The sequence below is a fragment of the Salmo salar genome, chromosome 20, assembly GCF_965601325.2.
Source record: "Salmo salar chromosome 20, fSalSal1, whole genome shotgun sequence".
Lineage (NCBI taxonomy): Eukaryota > Metazoa > Chordata > Actinopteri > Salmoniformes > Salmonidae > Salmo > Salmo salar.
The window spans coordinates 6,227,690-6,255,050 of NC_138310.1; the positions used below are offsets into that span (position 1 = coordinate 6,227,690).

The 27,361-nt window shown below is 42.8% G+C and overlaps 2 pseudogenes; one reads left to right on the forward strand and one right to left on the reverse strand.

The window, feature by feature from the left end:
* The first annotated feature begins 15,097 nt into the window (after nucleotides 1-15,097).
* Nucleotides 15,098-22,514, forward strand: LOC106580242 (peroxisomal multifunctional enzyme type 2-like; annotated as a pseudogene).
* A 2,586-nt stretch (nucleotides 22,515-25,100) lies between these two features.
* The window catches only part of LOC106580241 (dmX-like protein 1), a 67,573-nt pseudogene continuing 65,312 nt past the window's right edge, over nucleotides 25,101-27,361 (reverse strand).

Here is a 27,361-nt window from a genome sequence, read left to right on the forward strand (position 1 = left end):
TATTGTTTTTATTCAAATACATTATAGTAGTAGCAGGCTATCAAAGTTGAATCCTTTTCATCTTTGCGCTCTCCTTCTCAAACGGAATATAACATAGGATATAGGCTAGTCCAAGGCAAGATATTGCTTTTTTTGGAATAGGCATTTACATTTACATTTTAGTCATTTAGCAGACGCTCTTATCCAGAGCGACTTACAGTAGTGAATGCATACATTTCATTTCATACATTTCATACATTTTTTTTCTTCTGTGCTGGCCCCCACAACCCTGGCATTGCAAACACCATGCTCTACCAACTGAGCTACAGGGAAGGCATAATCCCAAAAAATGTGTGGAAGAATTCTTTGACTCTCCTCCTGAACTGCCACGGTAGGCCTACTCAGCACAACATTGGGTAGGCGGCACAAAAAAAGTTTTGATCAGCAAGAGCAGAGCAGGCCGGGGCTCAGGGTTGCAATATCCACTACAGTGTGTAATGCAGTCTAGTTTAATTTACACCATTCCAGCAGCTATTTTAGAATTATAACTTTGCTCTGTGCTTCTCCGACAATGCACTTCATAGCCTATAGGCTATGGATAATTTGACTGAGACCACAGTAAATAGCCTATAGCCACACTTGATATTCGTGGCCTGCTGAAAATCAGAGATGAGGGGCGGCACCGGGCACAACTACTTCTAAAACACTGAGAAATATCAAAATTGTATCAATTACAGATTACATGACCCTCCTCTGATCTAAATAAAATATATATATATTAATCCCTACCCTTGACTGAAATTTAAAAAGTATGACCCTTCCCCATTTTCCTCCAAGTAAACATTCTGTAAATTTCGATCCATCCCTGAACATACAAATATGTATTTTACAGTTATAATGAAGGTCAAATCTTATAGTTAGTCGTTTTATAATTGTATTATACTATATTTGGAAAGCATATATGTCATTTCAAGCCATTTTCATAGTTTTTCTTTATAGGAAATACATCCTATTTATCATACAGTATTTGTACTGTGTACTTGAGCTTTTCTTGAAGTATAAACTATTACTAGTTATTGTTTATGGCCCTCTCATGACAAATAATTACTTTTGGGGATTACGTAGATTACATTTTTGATTACATTTAGTTACCTTGAATTAACCCAGTGTATCCCAAATGGTCTTCATGACCCTCATATTTGATCTAGGCATTCCAACACTGTCACGTCCTGACCAGTATAAGGGGTTATTTGTTATTGCAGTTTGGTCAGGAAGTGGCAGGTGGTGTTTGTTTTATGTGGTTCGGGGTTTGTTGGGTTATGTTCCTATGTAAGAGGGGTGTTTGTTTAGAGTGTTTCGGGGTTTGTTGGGCTATGTTCTTGTTAGTTTATTTCTATGTTAGTTCTAGTCTTTCTATTTCTATGTTTAGTTAATGGGGTTGACCTTCAATTGGAAGCAGCTGCTCCTAGTTGCTTCTAATTGAAGGTCTTATTTAAGAGGGGTGTTTTTTCTATGGAATTTGTCACGGCTGTCGTGGAAAAGAGAATGGGACCAAAACGCAGCGGGTTGCGTGCTCAACATATTTATTATAAAAAATGCGAACACCACGGAAAAACAATAAACAAACTAACGACAGGAACAAAGAAGCAGGCTCAACAAAAGCAGTGCTCTCAAACAACTACCCACAAGTGACAAACAAAACACACACCTATTTATAGGACTCCCAATCAGAGGCAACTAGAAACACCTGCCTCCAATTGAGAGTCCAGCACCCAACCTACACATAGAAAAACTACCCTAGAACATACACATGTGTTATTTCATAGTTTTGATGTCTTCACTATTTTTCTACAATATAGTAAAAATAAAGAAAATCCCTTGAATGAGTAGGTGTGTCCAAACTTTTGACTGGTACTTTATTGAACTAAGCACGTGTCACGTCCTGACCAGTAAAGGGGCTGTTTGTTATTGTAGTTTAGTCAGGGCGTGGCAGGGGGTGTTTGTTTAGTGTGGTTCGGGGTTGTTTGGGTTATGTTCTATGTTAGTGTATTTCTATGTTATTTCTAGTTGGTCTATTTCTATGTGGTGTTTATTGGGTTGACCTTCAATTGGAGGCAGCTGCTTCTCGTTGCCTCTGATTGAAGGTCCTATTTATAGGGGTGTTTGTTCTATGGGGGTTTGTGGGTAGTTATTTCCTGGTTTAATGTTTGTCGCACCTGACGGGACTGTTTGGAGTCGTTTGTTTTGTATACGTGTTTATTTAGTTTTTCCTTCTTCAAATAAAAAAGAAGATGAGTATACATTTTCCCGCTGCGTTTTGGTCCACTCCTTACGACAATCGTGACAGAACTACCCCCCAAAACGGACCAAGTAGTGGAGGAAGGAGCAGCAGGGGGAATATAAGGATTCATGGACATGGGAGGAGATCCTGGACGAGGCAGGACCATGGCACCAGGCTGGGGAGTACCAGCGCCCTAAGGAGGAGCTGGAGGCAGGAAAGGCGCCATTATGAGGCGTTATACGCGCCGATTGGCAAGTGCGAGAGGCAGCCCCAAGAAATTCTGGGGGGGGCACACGGGGAGAGTGGCTAGGTCAGGTAATAGACCTAAGCCAACTCCCCGTGCTTATTATGGGGAGCAACGGATCATGAGAGCACTGGTGTATGCGTAAGTTCGCACGATCTCGCCCTTGCGCACGCACAGTGCGGTGCGAGCGATCCCAGCCCCTCGCAAGTGCCGTGCTAGAGTGGGCATCCAGCTGGGTAGGAGTATGCCTGCACAGCACATCTGGCCACCAGTGCGCCTCCTCGGCCCAGGCTACCATATGCCTGCTCTACGCATGGCAGCCATCAGGCCTCTGCACAGCCCAGTTCGCCCTGTGCCAGCACTCCGCTCATGCAAGGCTACCGTTACCATCCAGCCAGGACGGGTTGTGCAGATGGTGCGCTCCAGACTGCCGGTGCCTACTCATGACCCAGTGTATCCAGTTCCCGCTCCTTGCACTAGCCTTGAGGTGCGTGTTTCCAGTCTGGCGCCTCCAAAGCCAGCACCACGCACCAGGCCTCCAGTGCGTCAGCCCAGTCCAGTTCGTCCTGCCCCTGCTCCTGCTCCTCGCACTAGCCCTGTGGTGCGTGTCCTTAGTCTGGCACCTCCAAAGCCAGCCCCACGCATCAGGCCTTCAGTGCGCAGTCCCCGTCCAGAGCTTCCAACAGTTCCCCATCCAGAGCTTCCGACGACAGTTCCCCGTCCAGAGCTTCCGACGACAGTTCCCCGTCCAGAGCTTCCGATGACAGTTCCCCGTCCAGAGCTTCCGGTGACAGTTCCCCGTCCAGAGCTTCCGGTGACAGTGCCCCGTCCAGAGCTTCCGGCAACAGTACCCCATCTAGAGATGGCCCACAGTTCAAAGCCTGCAGAGACGGCCCACAGTCCAGAGCCTGCAGAGACGGCCCACAATCCGGAGCCAGCAGAGACGGCCCACAGTCCGGAGCCAGCAAAAACGGCCCACAGTCCGGAACCGTCGCAGCCAGAGTCACCCTCCAGTCCGGGGCTCCCAGAGTCGCCCTCCAGTCCGGGGCTCCCAGAGTCGCCCTCCAGTCCGGAGCTCCCAGAGTCGCCCTCCAGTCCGGAGCTCCCAGAGTCGCGCCTCAGCCCGAGGTCTTCAGCGATGCGCCTTAGTCCAGAGACTTCGGGAGGGGTAAATAATAATAAGCAGTTAGTGGGGGTGGACAGGTTAGGTTGGGGAGTAAGGCCGGAGCCTGAGCCAGCTCCGTAGTAGGAGGTTGGGGAGGGGGGGTGTAGCACAAGAACCGTCGGTGACGGTGGCCACCCTCCCTTCCCTCCCTTTAGTTAAGGGGATTATTTTTGTGTTGGGGTTTATTTTTTTATTTATTTTTTGTTGTTGTTGTTTTACGTGCATCCGGGGTCTGCACCTTTGGGGGGGGGGGGGGGGGGGGGTACTGTCACATCCTGACCAGTAAAGGGGCTGTTTGTTATTGTAGTTTGGTCAGGGCGTGGCAGGGGGTGTTAGTTTAGTGTGGTTCGGGATTGTTTGGGTTATGTTCTATGTTAGTGTATTTCTGTTATTTCTAGTTGGTCTATTTCTATGTGGTGTTAATTGGGTTGACCTTCAATTGGAGGCAGCTGCTTCTCGTTGCCTCTGATTGAAGGTCCTATTTATAGGGGTGTTTGTTCTATGGGGATTTGTGTGTAGTTATTTCCTGGTTTAGTGTTTGTTGCACCTGACGGGACTGTTTGGAGTCGTTTGTTTTGTATTCGTGTTTATTTTGTTTTTCCTTCTTCAAATAAAAAAGAAGATGAGTCTACATTTTCCCGCTGCGTTTTGGTCCACTCCTTACGACAACCGTGACAGCACGTCAGTTAAGAACAAATTCTTACTTACATTGACAGCCTACCCTGGACGATGCTGGGCCGATTGTACGCCGCCCTATGAGACTCCCAATCACGGCTGGATGTGATACAGACTGGATTCAAACCAGGGACTGTAGTGACACCTCTTGCACTAAGATGCCGTGCCTTAGACCACCGCGCCACTCGGGAGCAATATATTTTTTTACTGCAACTGCCAACCACAGGAAGACTCAAGATCCTGCTCTCAATGAGTGTAGACAGCATTCTGCTGCCTGCTGCCACTTTGCTAATCATCAGATGGGGGGAGGAGAGGAAATAGGGGGGCCCACGTGGGTAACTGGGGGCCCTGCCTTGATTGGGTACCTAATTAATACAAAATAAAAAATAAACCTCATTATAAATAAATGTGACTGGTCAATTGTGTGAGTCAGGGGCTGGGGCCCAAGAGGCAAAAAATATATAAATTGAATTAGTGTTATAACTGTTCATCCAGCCACAGGAGCCTGCTCTTAATGTTCAAAATACACCAGAGAGCACAATTTAGCTACAGAGGATCAGTAGTTTATAAAAATAACTGCGGATTAAGAATTATGACAAGCACGTTTTCCAGATTGACTGACCTGGGGCGGCAGGTAGCCTAGTGGTTAGAGTGTTGGGCCAGTAACTGAAAGGTTGCTAGATGAAATCGCCGAGCTGACAAGGTAAAACTCTGTTGTTCTGCCTCTGAACAAGGCAGTTAACCCACTGTTCCTAGGCTGTCATTGTAAATAAGAATTTGTTTTTAACTGACTTGCCTAGTTAAATAAAAAAATATGCTAGAATTAAGAAAACACCATCATAAAGTGTCTTAAAGGGTTTTGCTCCATCATAAACTGCTGAATAGCTTCAATGCACCTTGGTTTATATTCTACAAGTGGACCTAAACCATGCCAGGAAAATACATAACATATGCTTTGTATACAGTATGTTTACTCAAGTGTTTCCTTTATTTTGGCAGTTACCAGTCAGGAAGGCTGCAGTTTGCTCGCTAAATATAGGCTACAGCTTGTTGCCTTGTAATCCATAGAAGGGTTTTGTAACCTCTTACTCTTGCAGTTTGACTGACTTATAGGTACACTAGAAATGGATGCCAGTCCTGACTTGAATGGAACTGCCATCTATGGATTAGGCCTATATTTATTTCTATGGTTGGTTGCCGCTGTTAGTTTGCTTTTTTGCAGATTGCAAAATACAATCGAAGGAAAAACGTACAGTTTGGAAAGCAAATGCCTACTGCTGAAACGAGAAGACTATCTGTCGGTAGAACCAATATATATATATTTTTCTCAACAACATATATATATATATATATATATATACGGTATATACACTGCTCAAAAAAATAAAGGGAACACTTAAACAACACAATGTAACTCCAAGTCAATCACACTTCTGTGAAATCAAACTGTCCACTTAGGAAGCAACACTGATTGACAATAAATTTCACATGCTGTTGTGCAAATGGAATAGACAACAGGTGGAAATTATAGGCAATTAGCAAGACACCCCCAATAAAGGAGTGGTTCTGCAGGTGGGGACCACAGATCACTTCTCAGTTCCTATGCTTCCTGGCTGATGTTTTGGTCACTTTTGAATGCTGGCGGTGCTTTCACTCTAGTGGTAGCATGAGACGGAGTCTACAACCCACACAAGTGGCTCAGGTAGTGCAGCTCATCCAGGATGGCACATCAATGCGAGCTGTGGCAAGAAGGTTTACTGTGTCTGTCAGCGTAGTGTCCAGAGCATGGAGGCGCTTCCAGGAGACAGGCCAGTACATCAGGAGACGTGGAGGAGGCCGTAGGAGGGCAACAACCCAGCAGCAGGACCGCTACCTCCGCCTTTGTGCAAGGAGGAGCAGGAGAAGCACTGCCAGAGCCCTGCAAAATGACCTCCAGCAGGCCACAAATGTGCATGTGTCTGCTCAAACGGTCAGAAACAGACACCATGAGGGCCCAACGTCCACAGGTGGGGGTTGTGCTTACAGCCCAACACCGTGCAGGACGTTTGGCATTTGCCAGAGAACACCAAGATTGATAAATTTGCCACTGGCGCCCTGTGCTCTTCACAGATGAAAGCAGGTTCACACTGAGCACATGTGACAGACGTGACAGTCTGGAGACACCGTGGAGAACGTTCTGCTGCCTTCAACATCCTCCAGCATGACCGGTTTGGCGGTGGGTCAGTCATGGTGTGTTGTGGAATTTCTTTGGGGGGCCGCACAGCCCTCCATGTGCTCGCCAGAGGTAGCCTGACTGCCATTAGGTACCGAGATGAGATCCTCAGACCCCTTGTGAGACCATATGCTGGTGCGGTTGGCCCTGGGTTCCTCCTAATGCAAGACAATGCTAGACCTCATGTGGTTGGAGTGTGTCAGCAGTTCCTGCAAGAGGAAGGCATTGATGCTATAGACTGGCCCGCCCGTTCCCCAGACCTGAATCCAATTGAGCACATCTGGGACATCATGTCTCGCTCCATCCACCAACGCCACGTTGCAACACAGACTGTCCAGGAGTTGGCGGATGCTTTAGTCCAGGTCTGGGAGGAGATCCATCAGGAGACCATCCGCCACCTCATCAGGAGCATGCCCAGGTGTTGTAGGGAGTTCATACAGGCACGTGGAGGCCACACACACTACTGAGACTCATTTTGACTTGTTTTAAGGACATTACATCAAAGTTGGATCAGCCTGTAGTGTGGTTTTCCACTTTAATTTTGAGTGTGACTCCAAATCCAGACCTCCATGGGTTGATAAATTGGATTTCCATTGATTATTTTTGTGTGATTTTGTTGTCAGCACATTCAACTATGTAAAGAAAAAAGTATTTAATAAGATTATTTCTTTCATTCAGATCTAGGATGTGTTGTTTAAGTGTTCCCTTTATTTTTTTGAGCAGTATATATTGCCTCCTAATATTGTACAGTATGTGTGTCCCTTCATTGGACTGGGCTATTGTTTGTTTGAATTCAAGACCAAGTTGATCTCAGTATGACAATAAGCAGGTGTCCATCCAAACTTTTTACGCGAGTAAAGTACATGTCGGGAAAAAAATGTAATGACAGGCCTGATGGAAACAAACATTTTCGGTAAACTTTCCAAATGTGGACAAAACTAAGTACTCTAGACAAGGTGGCATCTTTTTGAATAGGTAAAATTAATTATATGAGAAATGTCAATGGAAACGCTTTCATGCGCAAATATTGATATAATAGCCATCATATCGAAGTAATCTTGTAGTCATGAGATGATATGTTGTGTGGTCCTCCCACTATGACTCAGGAAAGCAAGCAGTTTATCTGGCTACAGATTAAATACATGTTAATGGACGTTACATGATTGTGAATGTTCAAGATGATGAGCTTGATGGCCCTTTCCAATAAATATCGAGGGTTTTATTCTGGTGACATGATCACCGATGCTTGTCTGCTGTTTGACAAATAAAAATGATCTCGCTGTCGGCTGGCCCGTCCTAGAAGTGAGTGCAAATGGTAGGCATGTTCTCTGCTATCCACTTTATGTTAAAATTATTATTTGGGGTATAGGGGAGGGTCACTTTTTTGCAAGCGTTCAGGGAGGGTAAAAATATTGTGGAAATGTTTAAAATGTTTAGTCTGGAGACCGCTTTGAATTGTACATATTGTTTCATACAATCATTGTTTCAGGTAGGTGCTGGGAAGCGATATGAGGGGGAGACGGTCATGACCCCCTCCTCAGACCCATTGGCAGAATGCCCAGAATATTTTCTATATATTAAGACAGGTGACGTGCTCGAGACATGCTGGAACCAACCCTAGGAACCATGTCTATGTAGCTTGTCTGTGTAAGCAGTATTTAAGATAACTAACAGGACTGCCTCGGGAGAGCTCACTTTAGACTGGTATTTTATGCATCTAAGTTTGCCTACGACCTCTCTAGCTTGCTGATAATAAAGAATGATTCATTTAATATTGACCTGTGTTGAATTTCCACGGCAATATTGTGATGGAACATTTTATGTTAGTGCTTTTCTATTTACCAATTTCTGTGTTCATGCAAGTGACTGACTGAGCGAATCCTCACTATCAGTATCTGCAATTTGGCAGTACGCCCAGACACTTGTTTTGAGAATTAAATATATCTCAAGTTTCAAGTTCTCAGCTGTCGTGTCTTTGGGCATCATTAAACTGAAGACATGTTTAACAAAATAACTCCCTGTAATTATTATCACGCGATTAAACTGATAAATCGTTTAACTGTAATTAACTAGGAGATCGGGGCACCAAGGAAAATATTCAGATTACAAAGTTATAATTTTCCTAATATAACTTTCCTATATTATAACATTATATATTATATTATAGTATCTCACCGATTATCTTCTGGTTTAAATGGTGTATTTTACCTAGCGTCAGTCTCATTCCAAATGTCGTAAATTGTTGTATCTGCACGAACCCAGTCTTCACTAAGTCATCTATACATCAACTGTCTTAAAATCATTTATTTACTAAACAAAGTAATTCACAGAAAGCATACAAACAGTAATTATTGTCACAAAGAATTGGTAGAGTAATATGCCCTAGTGGGCTAAACCGGCATGGCGGCTTGTTAAACCAACAAGGGGGGTCAGCTGAGAAGACCCTACAGAGTTGATAAATATTAACAATTGATATGCTAATCCTTTGCACATGAACGCTCACTCATTCAGGAACAATTGCAATCAATATATATTTACACTCAGTGTGTCGTCGGGATCCTTGTTGGAGAGTTTTTGTCCTGTTGGAGAGTTTTTGTCTGCATTCTCTCTCTCTCGGTTAGGATGGATCTTTCAAAGCGACATTCATTAATGTCGTTATAGAATGGATGTTTCGTCGGTCTTCGCGTTCGATGATATCAAATTTCTAGCTGCAGACTATTAATTAATATCAAAGACTTGTTATTATTCTGTCGGTATCGATAGTCTAAAAATGTAACCACGTGGGATGGTTAAACTTCAGCAGAGGACTGCATGGTCAAACCTTGGCTCTCTCTTCTGAGGTAAGCTGGTCTCCAGAAAGAACTTCTAGGTGGGGGTTTTATACTTGAACATAGAACAGGCTGTCACATGACGCCTTGTCCTGTCTGTGTCTCTGGGGGCGTGCCGATGACTGAGTTAAGCTTTGAACGGAAATACAATTCTATCACATTAACATCAGTACATAGCCTCTCAACATATTCCAAATAGCTTTAATCTTATTAAATCATTGTATACAACCATTTCGATGCAAGTCCCATAGCTGAGGCTATTATATAAACCTTAGTATGGTAATATGGCAATATTGTCTCCAATGAGTATCACAAAATTGTACCAAGCGGACCAGTTCGTAGCTGGATTCTTCACCGATCTTTTATACCTTCTCCAGAACATAAATGTTGTTCGGTTCCCCAATTCTGTGAGTTGGAAGAATTCCTTTGTCTCTCTATGAAACCCCTCTCTGTCTCAAAACTGGGCCATGAGGCCGGACATTCTCCTTTGGAATTTTACGACCCCTCTCACCACAGCCTGGGTGGGGGGAGGTAGGTAGGGGGATGGTGCATAGAAAACCCAGAGGGCAAAGGGAGGGGGTTCAACTGTGTTCTCTGTACTTTGAGAGACGGCAACGTCATGACACAGCTTAGAGAGAAGAAGCCTCATGAATTATTGGTCTGTCACATGCATGACCCAGTATTGGTCGGTCACATGAATGAACCAAACGATAATGATACATTATTATGAATAATGAATAAGCTAAATCATGCAAATATCACTTTCTGTGTAAGTATATAAGATAACTAATAGGACTGCCCCATTAGAGCTCCTGACAGACATTCACTATGGTGCATCAAGTTTGTTGGAACGTCTCCTGCATGCTAACAATAAACAATGATTGATTGAAGATTGACGTTGAGTGTCCCTGTGTAAGAAAATCCACAACAATATATTTCACTGAAGGGAGGGCCATATATTTTCATTCCAGAGGTCAGATTTTTATCCAGGTATCCCTCATTATAAACAGTGGTGTAAAGTTCTCAAGTAAAAATACTTCAAAGTAATACTTAAGTAGTTTTTTAGGGTATCTGTACTTTACTATTTATATTTTTGACAACTTTTACTTCACTGCATTCCTAAAGAAAATAATTTAATTTTTAATTCATACATTTTCCATGACACCCAAAAGTACTTGTTACATTTTGACAGGAAAATGGTCCAATTCACGCACTTATCAAGAGAACATCCCTTGGTCATTCCTACTGCCTCTGATCTGGCGGACTCACTAAACACATGCTTTGTTTGTAAATTAATGTTGTAGTGTACCCCTGTCTATCCGTACATAAAAAAACAAAAACAAGATAATTGTTCTGTCTGATTTGCATAATATACGTAATTTGAAATTATGATTACTTTTACTTTTAATTTTGATACTAAAATACATTTTAGCAATTCCATTTACTTTTGATACTTAAGTATATTTAAAACGAAATACTTTTAGACTTTTACTTAAGTAGTATTTTACTGGGTGACTTTCACTTTTACTTGAGTCATTTTCTATTAAGGTATCTTTACTTTTACTCAAGTATGACTTTTGGGTACTTTTTATACCACTGATTATATAAAATGTACAGTCCTTTAGTGTTAGAGAAAATGTGCATATTTTGTAAAGGTCTCTCGATCAAAACATCTGCCCCCATAGCTGTGGACTTCTTTCTCACAGATCTCTACTAGCTTGGCTTCCTGAACTCATTAGGCACTAGACTTTCATCTCATATTAACCCAATTCTAGCTCGGTGGCTAGTTGACTAATGTTAGCTAGCATGCTAATGTTAGCTAGGCTAGGGTTAAAGTTAACCCATTACAGTCTAAGCCCAAGGGGGGGGGGCTTCTACTAAGCTATATGGAATTGTTTTAAGAATGTCATACCAAGGATCATGTTGCTATTTGATTTTGAATTTTAAGACCCCTTGAAGTATCAAGAAATATGTATATAAAATAATTTCACTGAACAAAAATATAATGGCAACATGTAATGTGCTGGTCCCATGTTTCATGAGCTGAAATAAAAGATCCCAGAAAAGTTCCATCTGCATAAAAATATTATTTCTCTCAAATTTTGTGCATAAATTTGTTTACATCCCTGTTAGTGAGCATTTTATCCTTTGTCAAGATAATCCATCACCTGACAGGTGTGGCATATCAAGAAGCGGATTAAATATCATGATCATTACTCAGGTGCAGCTAATGCTGGGGACAATAAAAGGCCACTCTAAAATGTGCAGTTTTGTCACACAACACAATGCCAAAGATGTTTTGAGGGAGAGTGCAATTGGCATGGTGACTGCAGGAATGTCCATCAGAGCTGTTGCCAGAGAATTTAACATTAATTTCTCTACCATTCGCCTTTATACATTTATCTAGCATCTCACATGTAGGGTTTTCCACAATGTCGTTTTAGAGAATTGCTGATGTCAACGATGTGAACAGAGTGCCCCATGGTGGCAGTGGGATTATGGTATGGGCAGGCATAAACTACGGGCAATGAACACAATTGTATTTTGTCGATGGCAATTTGAATGCAGAGAAATACCGTGACGAGATCCTGAGGCCCATTTGTTTTATAAAGGTATCTGCTCCCTTTGTTGTGAGCGACATTTGGAATTTGTCTTGTGGGAACGTAACAAAATGGGGGCTCGTCCGGGATTTTGTTTCCCATGAGTATGATAGTCGCTCTAATCACCTACTTAGAAGCTCTCCTGTACCCAGATATTTGAGTGTTCAAAATACACTTTTATGGTAGTTTTCTGTCACTGACATCCACCCAAGGGGGTAATAAGACTGGTGGAATAATTTTAAAAGTTGCATAAAGACACAGGCTTATAAATAAAAAAGCCCTACATGTGAGATGCTAGATAAATGTATAAAGGTGAATCTGCTCATCATTGTAAAGTATTATGACATCAAAGTGGCATCTGGTGATCCAAACACAATAGTCAAAGAGTTGATAGGTATTATTTTGGTGGAGAAGGAATTCCTCTCGGAGAGAGATGAAAAGCGTGCTACAGGTAGTGGGGTGAGTCCTGTAGATGTGCAGCTGAGGGAGTTAGAACTAAAGGCAAAATTGGAGCAACAGAAATTAGAGCTTGAGCACAAGGAAAGAGAATGTGAGGAGAGATTGGAGCAACATAATTTAGAGTTGGAGAACAGGCTAAGACAAAAAGAATGTGAACATGCAGCCAGACCACAAAAACAGGAACATGAGCATGCCGTTCGACTAAGAGAGATTGATCTGGAAACACTCCGAATCCAGTCAGGCCATCCTGCACCCTCAACAGAGTTTGATCTTGGTAGGAATAGCCGACTTGTACCGCTTTCAATGAAATAGAGGTGGATGTATTTTTTACTCTGTTTGAGCGGATTGCCACGTCACTGCTCATCCAAAGTGTTCTTGTGAGAAAGGTTCAGAAAGTGTACACTGCTTTATCTCTTGACCAGAATTCAAATTATGACTGTTAAAGTTGCTATCCTTCGGGATTACAAGTTAGTCCCAGAAGCATACAGACAACAGTTCCGTAAATTACGAAAAACCAAATCACAAAGCCATGTTTTTTTGATCGGTGGCGTGGTTCTCAAGAGGTCAAGGACCTTGAGGATTTAAAGACACTCATACTTCTCGAGCAGTTCAAGAATTGCCTTCACGAAAGCGTTGCTTCTTACATTTATGAGCAAAAGGATCTCACTCTTGAGAAAGCTGCAGTTCTTGCAAATGGGTTTGTGTTGACACATAAAACTACCTTCACAAACAAAACACACAGTAGTTATCCTTTTTTTAACCTTTATTTAACTAGTCAAGTCAGTTAAGAACAAATTCTTATTTACAATGACAGCCTACCAAAAGGCCTCCTGGAGGGACAGGGGCTGGGATTCAAAATAAAAATAAATTAAATAGAAATATAGGACAAAACACACATCACGACAAGAGAGACAACACAACACTGCATAAAGAGAGACCTAAGACGACAACATAGCATGGCAGCAACACAACATGACACTAGATAAAGAGAGACCTAAGACGACAACATGACAACAACATGGTAGCAACACAACATGACAACAACATGGTAGCAACACAACATGGCAGCAGCACAAAAACAGGGTACAAACATTGTTGGGCACAGACAACAGCACAAAGGGCAAGAATGTACAGACAACAATACATCATGCAAAGCAGCCACAACTGTCAGTAAGAGTGTCCATGATTGAGTCCTTGAATGAAGAGATTGAGATAAAACTGTCCAGTTTGAGTGTTTGTTGCAGCCCGTTCCAGTTGCTAGCTGCATCCTTACGGCAAAAGCAATCCAGAAAAGTCACCTCCTACTACGAGGATGCAGTCTTTTTCTACACTGCCCAAAGATAAAGATCGTGAGAGAAGAGTTTTTTTAGATCTGCCAGTTTGTCGTTACTGCCGTGAGAAAGGACACATTGTCTCTCAGTGGCCTAAGTTGAAACAGAAAAAGGAGAAAGAGAAAAAGCTGTTTTTCTGACAGATGTATAAAATCGAGCACACAGCATTGCAATCTCCATAGACAAACATTGGCAGTAGAATGGCCTTACTAAAGAGCTCAGTGACTTTCAATGTAGCACCGCCATAGGATGCCACCTTTCCAACAAGTCAGTATGTCAGATGTCTGCCCTGCTAGAGCTGCCCCGGTCAACTGTATGTGTTGTTAGAAAAAGGCAACATTGTTGTACTGCTTTTAGAATATCAGGGTTTATTCTCAGATGTGCCAACTCAGACAAATGTAACTAAAGCATGACATTGATGTTGGGGACTCTGCCCTAATCAAACAACATGCCTATCGAGTGAATCCTAAAAAGAGAGAGAAGCTCTGCAGTGAGGTGGAGTTCATGCTTGAACAAGGCATTGCAAAACATGGCAACAGTACATGGAGTTCACCCTGTATTTTAGTACCTAAGTCGAATGGGTCTCTATGGTTTTGTTTAGATTTTCAGGAAACTCAATGCCGTTACTTATTGAATCAAGACATTAAAGCTTTTAATTTGTTATTCATTTCTAAAATGTTCTACAAACCAAATTTCACTTTGATATTATGGGGTATTGTATGAAGATCAGTGACCCAAAATGTATATTTAATACATTTTAAATTCAGACTCTAACACAAAATGTGGAAAAGTAAAGTGTTGTGAATGCTTTCTGAAGGTACTGTATTAAAGTCAGTGCCGGTTCCAGGCATAAGCAACATTAGCGGTCGCTTTTTTTTCTGGAACTGAATCGGGTCTCAATTTACTATTGAGTGTAAGAATACTACACCAGGCGCAATTTCAAAATGTCTTCTCCACACACAGTTAATGACCTTCATGACACAAACTGTTCACTCCCTTCTTGTTGGTGGAGAGAATTTTGCAGGTTTAAAGCTTATTTCTTGTCATGGTGCAAAGAAAATGTTGCAGTTTTAAAGCAAATTGTCTTGCAATTCTATACATTTTTCCATGTCTAATGTGTATTCATGTGATATTTCAGTGACCAAAAAATCACAACAATATCTATGGGCTAAAAAAAACTCATAAAAAAACCTTTAGCTGACATGGGCTAGTTGATCTGGACATTTCTGACAAGTTATAAATAATTCAAAATCAAATCAAATGTTATTAGTCACATGCGCCGAATACAACAGGTTGACAAATATAGTTGCGGTCTAAGTAGTAATGAGATTGACCAGGGCCTGTATCCGTAAAGTGTCTCAGAGTAGGAGTGCTGATCTATGTTTAGGTCCCCCCTGTCCATATCACCTTATTCATTAGGATCTGAAAGGCAAAACTGATCCTAGATCAGGATAACCACCAGTGATCGTTACTTTTATTTCTTATTCTTATCCGTATTTTTTAAAACTGCATTGTTGGTTAGGGGCTCGTAAGTACGCATTTCACTGTAAGGTCTACACCTTTTGTATTCGGCGCATGTGACTAATACAATTTGATTTCATTTGATTTAATGCAACATTCGTTCCCTGTATTTCAGACCTCATCCATAGACTTCACCTGAGAGGCTCCTTCATGGTCACTAGAGCTGCCTGGAACAACATGAAGAACCAGAAGTTTGGGAAGTAATGTACTGTACAGTAAAGGTCAACGGTCAGACCCAGCACCATGTTGCCTATGTAAAAGGAAATAGAGCAGACTCCTCTGCTGAAATCCAAATTACCCCCTAGGCACTCCTGTAGGGATAGGCATAAGTGTAACTGATGTGAAATGGCTAGCTGGTTTGCGGGGTGCGCGTTAATAGCGTTTCAATCGGTGACGTCACTCGCTCTGAGACCTTGAAGTAGTTGTTCCCCTTGCTCTGCAAGGGTGTTTGTGGAGAGATGGGTAACGATGCTTTGAGGGTTGCTGTTGTTGATGTGTGCAGAGGGTCCCTGGTTCAAGCCCAGGTAGGGGTGAGGAGAGGGACGGAAGCTAAACTGCAACATAGCAATTGCTTAATCTTGCCTTCTGAAAGCTTGGTTTGAATTCTCACCATATTGCTGTCACCTATTCAATTGAGTGCCTATGGGTTGATTAGCCAGTTAGTACATACTAGCAACACGCATTACAACCAGACAGGCAAATTCAGGGCAGCTAAGACAACCCAAGCCAAGGACAAATTGCCTTAAATCTATAGTTTTATATAAACCATAGCTGAATGGAACTCTTTACCAATCCATATTTCTCAGGGGAAAAAGTAAATCCACCTTCAAGAAAAAAATAAAAGAACATCTAATGTGATAGACCATATGACTGGATAGGAAATAGAAAGCATCAACTGAATGTCAGGTATCCTGTCAGGTATTTTAATTGTCTGTATTGTCTACTTGTTGAATGTTTGGGAAGTCTTGATTTATGGTTGTTTGTAATGTCTTGTTAATTGGTGTTGAACCCCAGGAAGATTAGCTAGCGTTACGGCATTAGCTAATTGGGATCCTAATTAAAAAAATAAAAAATAAAAATAATTATTTTCAGAAAGCAATTAGGCAATGACAGGTACAGAGTATAGAGCAGGGCTAGGCAACCCTGGTCCTGGAGTGCTGCAGACACTTCATGTTTTTGATTTAACCAACCTGGAAGACCAGGTGTGTTGAATTTAGGCAATCACTGAATTGATCAATTAGCTCAGTTGGTCAGGGCTGTGTTCAGTACATAAAAACGTAATAGAACGTTCAATTGATCGGAAACTGTGCTGTACTGGGCCTTCCCTGTGGCTCAGTTGGTAGAGCATGGTGTGTGCAACGCCAGGGTTGTGGGTTCGATTCCCACGGGGGGCCAGTACAAAAGAAAAAAAGAAAAGAAAATGCATGAAATGAAAATGAAATGTATGATATGTATGTATTCACTACTGTAAGTTGCTCTGGATAAGAGTGTCTGCTAAATGACTAAAATGTAAATAACAGGGTTGGGTTGTGGGTTCAAAATGCACTGCTGCCCTTGAAATACGTCATTCATTGCTTCAAGCCACACCTTGGCACGGCGCAAACGTATCACAGTTTTTTTTCAAAAACGTACAAGAACGTTTTGGAAAAACGTGTCATTCAGTACAAACCCTACCGTAGAGTAGCAATTGTTAAAGGAAACTGAACACACCCCTGGTGTGGTGCTTAGTTGGAACAAAATCCTGCAGTACCTGCGGCACTCCACTCCAGGCCCTTTCTTTACAGATTCATATAGCAAAATCCATCCTTATGATCCCCTCTGATTTGCAGCAATGGCACCAAGAATGAGTGACAAAACGGCCCTAAAAATGTTTTTTTGTGGTCGTTGTTGGCTTTTGGCAGGCAGTGAAGCGGTCTGATTTCTTTGCAGTTGCTGTGTCATATTGTGTTTTCTTGTTATTGCTGCGCGACTGCACCAGCCGTGGCACATTGATTCAACACTGTCGCACTGAATTAAACTGACATTTCACGGTGCCCTGTCTGTGCCCAGGATCATTATGACATCATTGGCTGCTGGCATCTATGGCAATTTTGGGCAGGCGAACTACAGCGCGGCGAAGCTATGACTGGCCAACACCCTGGCCATCAAGGGTCAAAAGCACAATATCCACTATAACACCATCACCCCGACCGCGGGCTCGCGCCTCACAGAGACTGTTTTGCCGCCAGGTCAGAGGAGTCGCTGAGAAACGTCTCTAAAAACAGGCTGAGCAGCACATATTACTGTCATCTTATTAAGGCTCAATGATTTGAGTTGATCTGTTGCATAATTATGCAATATTCCATGTGTTACAATTAATATCGACATGTAAATGTGCTACTTGAAGTCAACTGCTATTGTCAAACAAATGTATGCACAAAATGAGTAAATAGAGATGAATCAATCATACACTCTGAAAAATGACCTTGTTGATTTGTGGATTGAGCATTTACTGAGGCGTCGTAGATTGTTTTGATGCCTCTGCTTGGCAGACTGGCATCTGTGATTTCCTTCTTGGCATCTGCCACGTGATGTCCTTTTATACCCAGTATGAAAGCCGAGTGTGATATTGTCCCATATGTCAGTAACCTTGATTTCCCTAGAGTTTAAGAGACAGATTCAATAAAATAATGTTTTATATCAAAACAAAGGGCTGGCTTATCATCATGATTTGTATACTCTGTCATGTTATAATATTAGCAACTAACTACTATACTTTTTCTGTCATAGATCTCTTGGAGTCCTTGAAAGCCGAATACATTTCCCCCTTGTTCTATGGCTGTCTCATGAGCAGTGTCAAGAAAATGGGGGCCTGTTGGAGGTTTGAAAGAGAAATGTATCACCTGTTCGCTATGCCTTTCGTCTTACTCTGAATGTTTACTGATTATTCTTTTAATGTTCTCTTCCTGTTCAGGTTGGGGCTGGCTGGATTGGAAAATGTCTGTCGAATTTATTATTCTCCTTTGGGAGTATTTGCATCGTTCTACAATATTCAATTTCCACAAATGTGCGTGTGTGTGTAGTGCGATGGGAGCGTTCCCAGGGCCGCATCGTGAGGCACAAGAACCAGGGCATGTCTCCTGAGTCAGTGCGAGACCAGTGGGACAACATCTGTGACTTCACCAACGCCACCAAACCTGCCAACATTAGTGGTAACAAACTCACGCAGTCCTTAGACCATAACACCTACGCCATATTTTGCCTCTGCCAGATATGTTACTGATAATTGCCGTTGACTAATACATGGATATATTGAATTCAAACCAACATATGTTTTTTCAAACAGTAGTGCAAAATGTAGAAAATGAATAGGTAGATTTAAATCAAACATCTCAATAATATTCCACCTGCAGCGAATGCCAGAACTCTTTTGATGTTGTAACCATTGAGGCACTGTACTGAAACTGATTTCATGGGAGAAGGTCCAAGTTCTAAACAGTATGCTGAAGTGTAAACTAAGATAGAGGAGCATCAGGGCACAAACCGATGAGAGAAGAGACAACAAGCTAGCTTTCCAGTGAACAAACACATTGGCTTGTGCTGCTATGACACGGAATGTAAATTACACCACCACCAGTCCCCCCATCTTTGAACAAAGGGAAAAGTACAGTACCATATATAGCGGTGCAGTGCGCCTTAGGGGTCAGGCAGAGACGAGAACATGGCAAGTGTTCATCATTATTCTCTCTTCTCTCTCCCTCGGCTTGCCCTTGGATGTGTAGCAGCAGCATGGAGGTGGCAGTCTCCCAAAGAGTGCCTCATTACCATGACTTTGTAGTGCTCCTTATTTGTACCTTTTATAAGAGTACTTTGTTCTATAACAACTTTATTGAGTGACTGTAATTAGTCTCCTCTCTTCCCTGTTGCCGGTTAAGAGTCACTGGCCACGTTGGGGGAGGTGCTGTCGAGTGGAGACTGATGAGGGAATTGTCCCCAACCCCACCAGCGCTATTGCCGCCACTGCTGCATCTGGGATCAGTCCTGTGAGTGGAGAGGTCAACCGTACTGGGCTGGAATGAAGTGACATTGTGCCTGTTGGTGACAGATGGCCCCATAATGATGCTATGTGGTCTCCTACTGTGGACCAATGTCTTCAAAGACACATGTTTGTCTGTTTGGAGTGTCTTTCTGAAGCCAAGTGGCCAAGTCAAACTCTCTCTGGCTGATGTCAGTCAGTGTGTCCCCAGCTGGCCTACAGGGCCTGGTTCTGTCTAAAGGCAATGATGAGTAACATCATGGCTCATGTCACTTCATACTGTGCTGATTTTAGCTGTGCTTCCCCTTCAGATGGAGGTGGTGGGACAGAAGCTTCCAGAGTCATCCTTCAGCTACTCCCAAGCTCAATGCATCCTGTACGACCTGGGAGTGGGCCTGTCCACCAAGGACCACCTCAAGTTCCTGTATGAGGGCAACGAGGACTTCAGCTGTCTGCCTACCTTCTGTGTCATCCCCTCCCAGGCGGCCATGATCTAGGGCTGGGCTCCGTGCCTGGACTCAACTTTGACCTCACCAGGGTAAAAGCTCCAGGAAACACTCATCCGACACAGTATTGGCAACCATCTATTGGTTTAATACACTGAAGAGCACTTATAGTGTTGCTGTTTGCGCACAGTTAATTCAGTGGGTAAATCATGCATTTTGATAGCTTAAAATGTTATATTGCTTGAAACGGAATGGGAAATACTGAAACCGCTATGTAATTATCTATGAACTCACCTTTGTTCGTTCTGATATTGTCACTCTCTCGCAGTTGTTGCATGGAGAGCAGTAGCTGGAGCTTTTCCATTACCCACTTTGGGTATGTCCCATTACAGATTCTAAGTATCTCTGAGCACAACATCATTTTTCTGCTGACAAAAGCCTGTGATTTGAAATAGTTTTGTCTGCATTTGCAGGAAATCTGACCTCTCAGGCTGCAGTCGCAGATGTGTTAGACAAAGGATCTGGAGCAGTCATTCTCCTGGATGGTTAGTTGTGTTACTCTTCCCTTTCCCTGATAATTAGAGTGAAAATTGTGTTGAGTTTCTGTTGAGGTATATATTGAGAATTACTATTTTTGTTTGATGTTCCACAGGGTTGCATGAGATGAGCAGAGAAATGACTCGGTTTGATTCTTTAAACAAATAGTGGAGGAATGTAAGAATTGAAGGTAATCAAATATATGCAATCTAGAGATTCTTTCAGCAAAAGCTGAAATAATATTTTCTCTACTTGTCGTGTGGAAGGTCTTTATCATTTCTCATTATTGGTGACTCTGAACATTATGACAACATAGCTGTCTTTCTCCACAGTCCACACGTACAGTGGGAAAGAGTTGGTGTTCTACAACCAGTACTCACTGTTTATCGTGGGGGCTGGTGGCTTTGGAGGAAAGAGAACATCTGATAAAGCAATGGTAACTCTTCCAATCTGTGACATTTCAGAAGTACCATTATTTTTCTAGAACAAAATGGTTGATATCTACCATCTTCTTTAAACCTAATGTCTCTTTCAGCGCACAGTGGCACCTCCAAACAGAGCCCTTGATGCAGTTATGACCGACACCACAAAGAACCAGGTGTGTATTTATTTATGTTTGGGTCTTCTATTTAAGTGAGTAGATTAAGTACTACTAGTACCCTGGCCAAATGTATTTTTCAAGCATCAAACAAGTGCCCATATTGGCTAGATATGGGCCCATATCGAATCAGTATCATCACTGTAGGATATTTCTAAACGTAGGATATTTCTAAACTGAGTGACATGACATTGTGGAGGGCAGGTCCTCCAAAATCACCCAACCTCAACCCATTTGAGATGGCTTGGGATGAGTTGGACCACAGAGTGAAGGAAAAGCAGCCAACAAGTGCTCAGCAAATGTGGGAACTCCTTCAAGACTGTTGGAAAAGCATTCCTGGTGAAGCTGGTTGAGAGAATGCCAAGAGTGTGCAAAGCTGTCTTCAATGCAAAGGGTTGCTACTTTGAAGAATCTCAAATATAAAATATATTTTGATTTGTTTAATACTTTTTGGGTTACTACATGATTTCATATGTGTTATTTCATAGCTTTGATGTCTTCACTATTATTCTACAATGTAGAAAATAGTAAAAATAAAGAAAATTCCTTGAATGAGTAGGTGTGTCCTAAATGTTGACTGGTTCTGTATAATTTGTTTAATACAGACTAGCTCATAAATGTGAAAATTGACATTATCCAATGGATTATGAACATTTCGGATACATTTTCTGGTTTAAATTTGCTCCATGGCTTAGGTAGCCAAGTGGACACAAGGCTGTTTGGCTCATTTAATTTGCTGTATCTGATTTAAATAAACAATGCCATGCTGGTGAAACTGAAAATAATAATTTGTATGTCATAGAAAAAGACACCGCATTCACACGGATTTGCACGAAGTGGGCAGTTCAGATTTGTCACTTCAAGACCAAATATATCATACTTTTGACTAAAACAATGACTTATTGACTTCAATCACAGTGCAACATCATGGGTAAGCTCTGGCTATCTATCATCTTTCACCTCGAAAAAAGTGGATTTCTACTGGATTTCTGCGTTTAATTCGATCACTCTATCACAGAGAACTTTCCTGGCAGCAGGAATTTCAAATTGTAGTGGATTTGAGGTTTAAAAAGGCTTCTGAAGTTTGTAATTTTGACTTAAAAATGTCAGACCTGATTTATCCTAAGTAAAAATGTATCAACCCCAACAAAATGTCCATTAATTACACCGGTAATCCACATAATTCACATTTCCTGTTGCTGCAGGATTATTTTCCTTCTGTGAGAAACCGGTCAAATTAAGATAGTACATCTGTGGAAGCTGGGCACTTAACCAAGAAAAAAATAAAAAACACCCTACCCTTTGTTAACTTTTTTTTGCACTAACTTGCCTTTTTTTCCATCTTTTTTTTTAAACCAGCACTGACTTTTCTAATAGTTGCTATATTAAGCAAAGTCTTACTTATGACTGTGAGATGGTTGACGTACCTAGCTACCTTAAAAAGGAATGCACTAACTGTAAATTGCTCTGGAAATGAGCCTCTGCTTAATGACTAAAATGTAAACATTTATATGTCCTAACTATGTTTTTAAACTACTGCTTTTTCCTGGTCACTACCATATCCCTCAGGTTCGCTTTATAAAGCCAGTGCTACCGGGCCAGTCCCTACAGACAGATGTGTAAAGAAGGAAACATAATTCACATTGTGCAAAGTAAGCAGTTTATTATGGTTGTGCTAGAAGTTAGTAGCGATCCATTGAGAATGATAGAATGACCCAAATGAAGTCCAGTAATCTCTTTGCATGCGATACAGAATATACACAGAATATACACAGCGGTGCTGTGATCTTGTCAGGTGCCTACGTGGACTTACATGCTGCTGATGACTCCGCAGAAATTCTTCCTGAGTTGTCAGACAAGACTGTATTCTGGTGCCTTTCATAAAAAGGCCCATACAGTGGCAAAACAGACGTGACAATTACTGTATCCAATGAGGATTTAATGGAGGTAGTGCAGGAGAAGCTCAACCCTCAGAACGTACTAACATCTTTGGCTTGTCACCTAAAACCCACACAAACTTTCACAGATGCACAATTGAGAGCATCCTGTCGGGCTGAATCACCGCCTGGTACGACAACTGCACCACCATCAACAGCAAGGCTCTCCAGAGGGTGGTGCGGTCTGCACAACGCATCACCGTGAGCAAACTACATGCCCTCCAGGACACCTACAGCACCCGATGTCACAGGAAGGCCAAAAAGATCATCAAGGACAACATCCACCTGAGCCACTGCCTATTCACCCCGCTACCATCCAGAAGGCGAGGTCAGTACAGGTGCATCAAAACAGCTTCAATCTCAAGGCCATCAGACTTGAACAGCCATTACTAACACGGAGAGGCTGCTGCCTACATACAGACTCGAATCATTGGTCACTTTATAAATGGATATATTATCTATGAGCTATGAGATAATTTACTGAAGGCAATGTACAGTATGTAAAAAAATCAAATTAAAATATCACAACAACAAAAACAACGGTATCGCTATCTGTCAAACCACACAGGACGTTCACTACATCACCAAAAATATGTGAACAGCTGTTCATCGAACATACCATTCCAAAACTATGGGCATTAATATGGAGTTGGTCCCCCCTTTGCTGCTATAACAGCCTCCACTCTTCTGGGAAGGTTTTCCACTAGATGTTGGAACATCGCTGCAGGGACTTGCTTCCATTCAGCCACAAGAGCATTAGTGAGGTCGGGCACTGATGTTGGGCGATTAGGCCTGCCTCGCAGACGGTGTCCCAAGTTCTTCCACACAGATCTCGAAAAACAATTTCTTTATGGACCTCGCTTTGTCATGCTGGAACCGGAAAGGACCTTCCCCAAACTGTTGCCACAAAGTTAGAAGCACAGAATAGTCTACAATGTAATTGGAATGCTGTAGTGTTAAGATTACCCTTCACTGGAACTAAGGGGCCTAGACTGAACCATGAAAAACAGCCCCACACCATTATTTCTCCTCCACCAAACTTTACAATTTGCACTATGCATTGGGGCAGGTTGCGTTCTCTTGGCATCCACCAAAACCAGATTTGTCTGTCGGACTACCAGATGGTGAAGCGTGATTCATCACTCCATAGAACGCGTTTCATCTGCTCCAGAGTCCGATGGCGATGAGCTTTACACCACCCCAGATGACGCTTGGCATTGCGCATGGTGATATTAGGCTTGTGTGCGGCTGCTAAGGCCATGGAAAACCATTTCATGGAGCTCCCGACAAACAGTTCTTGTGCCTACGTTATTGGGAAGTGGAAACGTCTAGGAGCAACAATGGCTCAGCTGCGAAGTGGTAGGCCACACAAGCTCACATAACGGGACCGCCAAGTGCTGAAGCGCGTATCGCGTAAAAAAATTGTCTGTCCTCGGTTGCAACGATCAATACCGAGTTCCAAACTGCCTCTGAAAGCAACGTCAGCACAAGAACTGTTTGTTGGGAGCTTCATAAAATGGGTTTCCGCACACAAGCCTAAGATACTAATGCGCAATGCAATGCGTCGGCTAGAGTGGTGTAAAGCTCACCGCCATTGGACTCTGGAACAGTGGAAACGTTCTCTGGAGTGATGAATCACGCTTCACCATCTGGCAGTCCAACGAACGAATCTAGGTTTCGCGGATACCAGGAGAACGCTACCAGCCTGAATGCATGCCAACTGTAAAGTTTGGTGGAGGAGGAATAATGGTTCTGGCTAGGCCCCTTAGTTACAGTGAAGAGCAATCTTAATGCTACAGCATACAGAGACATTCTAGACGATTCTGTGCTTCCAACTTTGTGGCAACAGTTTGGGGAAGGTCCTTTCCTGTTTCAGTATGATAATGCCCCCGTTCACAAAGCGAGGTCCATACAGAAATGGTTTGTCGAGATCAGTGTGGAAGAACTTGACTGGCCTGCACAGAGTCCTGACCTCAACCCCACTGAATTGGAACACCGACTGCGAGCCAGGCCTAATCGCCCAACATCAGAAGCAAGTCCTCGCAGCAATGTTCCAACGGCTAGTGGAAAGCCTTCCCAGAAGAGTGGAGGCTGTTATAGCAGCAAAAGGGGGATCAACTCCATATGAAGGCCCATGAATTTTGGAATGATATGTTCAACGAGCATGTGTCCACAAACTTTTGGTAATGTAGAATTTGTAGAATTTACTGCATTGTGTTGTGCTGTATATCAGTGGTAAAAACAAGGAACCAGAGCAAAAGCACCATGTGCCTCACCACAGCACTCTCCCTGTCTGCAGGCTCCCTAGCCAGGGCATGTTGATGGGTGTCCCTGGGCTGCTGTGGGTGTAGGGGGTGGTGCCGTGGAGGGTGTTGAAGTCATCCCGGGCATGGATCACAAGGAAGTCATCACTAATGACAGAGAGAGACAAAGTTTGAGAGGACACTGCCAGACAGAGAACAGTTTGAACACAGCGCTGACTGGAGCCAAGGGCTGGGACTCGACGCTGTCTCACCATAGATTGTAATACTGTGCATTCAGAAAGTATTCAGACCCCTTGACTTAATCAACATTTTGTTACGTTAGCCTTCTTCTAAAATGTATTAAATAAATACAAAAAATCCTCAATCTACACAGAATACCCCATAATGACAACGAACATGTTTTTAGAAATGTTTGTAATTTATATATATATATATATATATATATATATATATATATATATATATATATATATATATATATAAAATTATATATATACACTGCTCAAAAAAATAAAGGGAACACTAAAATAACACATCCTAGATCTGAATGAATGAAATACTCTTATTAAATTCTTTTTTCTTTACATAGTTGAATGTGCGGACAACAAAATCACACAAAAATAATCAATGGAAATCCAATTTATCAACCCATGCAGGTCTGGATTTGGAGTCACACTCAAAATTAAAGTGGAAAACCACACTACAGGCTGATTCAACTTTGATGTAATGTCCTTAAAACAAGTCAAAATGAGGCTCAGTAGTGTGTGTGGCCTCCATGTGCCTGTATGACCTCCCTACAACGCCTGGGCATGCTCCTGATGAGGTGGCGGATGGTCTCCTGAGGGATCTCCTCCTAGACCTGGACTAAAGCATCCTCCAACTCCTGGACAGTCTGTGGTGCAACGTGGCATTGGTGGATGGAGCGAGACATGATGTCCCAGATGTGCTCAATTGGATTCAGGTCTGGGGAACGGGCGGGCCAGTCCATAGCATCAATGCCTTCCTCTTGCAGGAACTGCTGACACACTCCAGCCACATAAGGTCTAGCATTGTCTTGCATTAGGAGGAACCCAGGGCCAACTGCACCAGCATATGGTCTCACAAGGCGTCTGAGGATCTCATCTCGGTTCCTAATGGCAGTCAGGCTACCTCTGGCGAGCACATGGAGGGCTGTGCAGCCCCCCAAAGAAATGCCACCCCACACCATGACTGACCCACCACCAAACCGGTCATGCTGGAGGATGTTGCAGGCAGCAGAACGTTCTCCACGGCGTCTCCAGACTCTGTCACGTCTGTCACGTGCTCGGTGTGAACCTGCTTTCATCTGTGAAGAGCACAGGACGCCAGTGGCGAATTTGCCAATCTTGGTGTTCTCTGGCAAATGCCAAACATCCTGCACGGTGTTGGGCTGTAAGCACAACCCCCTCCTGTGGACGTCGGGCCCTCATACCACCCTCATGGAGTCTGTTTCTGAACGTTTGAGCAGACACATGCACATTTGTGGCCTGCTGGAGGTCATTTTGCAGGGCTCTGGCAGTGCTTCTCCTGCTCCTCCTTGCACAAAGGCGGAGGTAACGGTCCTGCTGCTGGGTTGTTGCCCTCCTATGGCCTCCTCCACGTCTCCTGATGTACTGGCCTGTCTCCTGGTAGCGCCTCCATGCTCTGGACACTACGCTGACAGACACTGCAAACCTTCTTGCCATAGCTCGCATTGATGTGCCATGCTGGATGAGCTGCACTACCTGAGCCACTTGTGTGGGTTGTAGACTCCGTCTCATGCTACCACTAGAGTGAAAGCACCGCCAGCATTCAAAAGTGACCAAAACATCAGCCAGGAAGCATAGGAACTGAGAAGTGGTCTGTGGTCCCCACCTGCAGAACCACTCCTTTATTGGGGGTGTCTTGCTAATTGCCTATAATTTCCACCTGTTGTCTATTCCATTTGCACAACAGCATGTGGAATTTATTGTCAATCAGTGTTGCTTCCTAAGTGGACAGTTTGATTTCACAGAAGTGTGATTGACTTGGAGTTACATTGTGTTGTTTAAGTGTTCCCTTTATTTTTTTGAGCAGTTATGAAAGAATTGACTCGAAATTGAGCTCAGGTGCATCCTGTTTCTATTGATCATCCATGAGATGTTTCTACAACTTAATTGGAGTCCACCTGTGGTAAATTAATTTGATTGGACATGATTTGGAAAGGCACATACCTGTCTGTATATGGACATGATTTAGAAAGAAACACGCCTACCGTAAATTCCGGACTATA